Source organism: Montipora foliosa, chromosome 14 (genome assembly GCF_036669935.1).
Source record: "Montipora foliosa isolate CH-2021 chromosome 14, ASM3666993v2, whole genome shotgun sequence".
Taxonomy (NCBI): domain Eukaryota; kingdom Metazoa; phylum Cnidaria; class Anthozoa; order Scleractinia; family Acroporidae; genus Montipora; species Montipora foliosa.
Window position 1 is genome coordinate 6,901,114 of NC_090882.1, and position 3,702 is coordinate 6,904,815.

Below are 3,702 nucleotides of genomic sequence, written 5' to 3' on the forward strand. Positions count from 1 at the left end.
TTGACTTAAAAACGGTTGGAAAAGTGTTCTTTTGAAAACATACGGATTTCGGAAAGAAACTTTATCTTACTTGCGTCATTTGGGAGCTTAAGCACCCGAAAATTTTCTACCAGGACGGCAACCGGAAGTGAGCTATTTTCCGCTTTAGCTTGTCTTCACAAGAACGCATTTATATTGCTAGGTATCTTTTCAGTGTTAGAGACGATTACTTTTAAAGAACTGGGAGAGACAACTCTCCTGGCGAGCGAAAGGTTCACTTCCGGTTTCCGCTCGTGGCACAAACGACGTCGAATGCCTATTTTTCCCTCGTCACATCCTTCTCGGCTCTAAGATATCAATTTTGGACTTGAACAATGGCGGACCATTTAATTTTAAAAAAATATGAAGTGAAAATAAACAGACTTCCGTCGAAAACTGAATTTGAAAAGTTACGCCAGTCGGGTGCAAAACATTAAATCCGTTTTACTCCCGTGATCAAAATCTTCATTCTCCTAAGAAGTGCCATTGATTTCTTTGTTGGCTAGTCATGAGAATTTGGTGTTATATCAAAATGATATCCGTAACTGATAGTCTTTCATTCTCAATACGGACAGTGTTTGAAAATTGCGAGGAGAATTAACAAACTGGTTACTCCTGGGATTCGAAGGGTTCGTTGGTAGTATTTTCAGGGCTGGGTAAGTGACGTAGATTTTGTCTGAAAATTAACGGCTTAGGGCTGGTTTCTCTTCTTTAGCATCAACCCTGAGCGTGTTTGAGTTCGTTGGTAAGTACTATGTACTTGTGTTTAACTCTCTGTTAATATTCCTGTGTTTAGAATTCAAAACATTTTATTAAAATCATAAATAGTCGGAAAAGGAATCGTAAGTATAGAGACCTATAGAGCTTGATGAAGACTAGATTTAACGAAAAGATGCAAAACGCAAAGCTATTAGCGCTCAATCGTTCGTACGCGTTGTTTTTGTTTTCGCATTAATTTAAGTTTTGTTCAAGTTATATATCTTTGCCGCCTTGCAAACACTTGAGCCCGCGTTGACCATCGGCCAAAGGGGCTGCTAATGTCTCATTGACGGCATTCCGACGTCATGGCGGGGTCGACCTCGTTTTGAGGCTTTGATTGACAGTCGTGATTGTAGTTTACTAATTTCCCAATGTCCCGTATTCTTAGCTTGTTACTTGACTTTTACAAATAGACCTGGTCACGGTGAAACGCCATTATTGAGTTAAATAAGCCGTGTCTGGGACTAATATATCGAAAAATTCGAATAGAAAGAAAAAGCTTTCTGGCACAGCTAAAAACTCAAGCTGTGGCAATGGAATTGACAGGGTTGTCAGTGAGATATACTTATTTCGTTGACAAGTTCTTGCAAACGCTAATTCCTATTCGGTTTCTCTAGATAGCAAGATGGCGTCTTCAACCGTGAACAGGTCTAGTGTGACTGTGTGTCTGTTTTATACTTAGGTAAACAAAGTCTGGTGTGACTGTGTCTTTGTTAAAGTTAAGGGATATTGAACCGTTTCTGGATGTTTTCCAATGCCTTTTCATTTTAGTAGGGCAATGTCTCTTTAGCTTCGCTCAGCGTGAAGACTTCAAGGGGCTAGGTCACGCAATTTTAGGCAATTTCAGCACTGATCGAATGGTCATAGAATTAACTAAAATATCAAAATAGCTGTTCAAAACTATACAAGAACTCTAACAAAACATAGGGAAGCCAAGAAGGGGCATAGATGGACAAAAATGGAGAGGATTGAAATGGATTGAATTTGGGTAAATTTGAAAAACGTCCGGGCCCACCTTTTTTCAAATTTATATCAGTCTACATCAAAATGTCATTTACACAGCTGGAAAATCATTCTCAGTTATGTGGCCGTGATTTTGCAAATGAAAGATACTTGCTCTGCCAATTTGACGTTTAGAGCTCATAATTAACAAAATTAAACAAACTTACCTAAAATAGCGTGACCTAGCCCCTTTAAAACTTCTTTGTATCACACCATGAATCACGTTAGTCTACCGAAGCCTTTCCTTATCGCCAACAGTTGAGGATAGTGTTTTGCAAAAAAATCGCCCGGAATTTAATAGGGATATCTCAACCTGCTTTCATGTCTTCTCCAAGGGAGAGGTTATGACCTCCAGTTTCTGTTTTATGGGTTCAACGTAGTTTCGACCAAAACACAGTGAAGCTGACGCGACAGTGCCCACTTTCACATTGACGGAGTTTGGTTTTGTCTCCCAGCTCTTTCACTATGTACAAAACCAGTAGACTTTTTGCTGTGGCCGCGAATTTTTGACAAATTGTCGAATGAACTTGTAAAATTCAGGTTGTTGCCAAGGTGACAGAGATGTTTTTAATCGAGTTTCGAAAGTGATTGCGCTATTTTCGATTGCTATGCTCATCCAATCAGAATAATGCTGACGTAACTCGCACGCGTTTTCCAAGTAGGCGAATTGTTTTCTTGAATTGTGATTGGTCGATTCTCGGCACTCGATTGAAAACATCTTGGAAATAAGTTCAAAGTTTGTTTCGACAACGAAAGCAAGCGAAAAACAAAACACTGGTTGGGTACATTTAACAAATTAATACGGTTAGCTGGAAGGTACGCAAACATTTCACAGAAACGTAACCAGGCGAAGCTTTACCTCGTTATTTGCGCTTTTTTATAATGTGCTGTCTATTTTATCCATACGTTTGACTTCTTTGTTGTGTACTTTAGTCCATACCAAAATACTCTTAATTCAAAAGCTTGTGCTCTTCTATAAAAGCAATTTTAGCGATAGCAGTAATTGACTTTTTTCTGCTATAGCCGCTAAATGAAACCATCTTCATAACGATTAATATCCAGGGTCGAATTGTCCGAAGCATGTTTCGAGCCAAGCCGGATTAAAGTGCCTGTGTATCTTTTTTTCTTTGGGGGGGCGTGGGGGAATGGAGATGACAAGTCGACCCAGGTTGCTGCTTGACAGCGTGAAATTTTGCTTTTCTGTGTTTTGTGATTGGACAAAACAATTTGCGCCAAAAATGTCTGCCATGTGTGCTCGCATTTCATTGATTTCTTCTGATTGGGTCATTTGATTTCTTCCTTTATCTTGATTGGCCATAGGAATTGCTTTAGTTTTGACGTTTCATGTCACAAGACTAATATCGATAGCACTCAATCAATTTTGTCATGGCTTTGTAGCCTTAATTTGGACCCTAAGAACGACAAAGAAGCAATAAGTTTCATATACATTCATCACAACGCTGTCTCGTTCATTGTTTTAGATTTAGAGGAGTTTTCCAGAAGTCTAAATAAAGATATTAGATAATATACTAGAGGCGAAATCGCCTTTTCTGTAGAAATGTTAGGTTAATATTTTGTTACTAAAAATCATGCTAATAAATATAAGTGTTTTGCTGATTTGGCGATAAAGCTAAATGATACTTCCAAGTTGTTGTCTGTGTTGTCGTTAATTGGGACCTTTAGATTCTAGGGCGAGGGCGAGAACGAATACGAGTTTTGATTGGCAGTTTTTAGCGAAAATACTTCGAAAATTTATAACCCATACGATTAATCTTACTGTTTGTTAGCAGAATAGGTTGCTCAGTTATTCTTATTGCTGTTACCTGGGCCTTTTTGCTGATCGAAAAATGCCAAATCTGCTTCCCTGTTGTTGACTTGTTTTGACACGACGGCGTTTTTCACAACTTCGTACTAAAATGACGA

At 38.7% G+C, this 3,702-nt stretch overlaps 1 protein-coding gene across 1 annotated transcript in view; it reads left to right on the forward strand.

The window, feature by feature from the left end:
* Positions 1-3,414, forward strand: part of LOC137984293 (dual specificity protein phosphatase 10-like) — a 15,095-nt gene extending 11,681 nt beyond the window's left edge. The window contains exon 3 of the mRNA XM_068831412.1: positions 1-3,414. This exon is cut by the window's left edge and continues 2,366 nt beyond it. The gene's annotated coding sequence lies outside the window, so the exon portion shown is untranslated.
* The last annotated feature ends 288 nt before the right edge of the window (positions 3,415-3,702 follow it).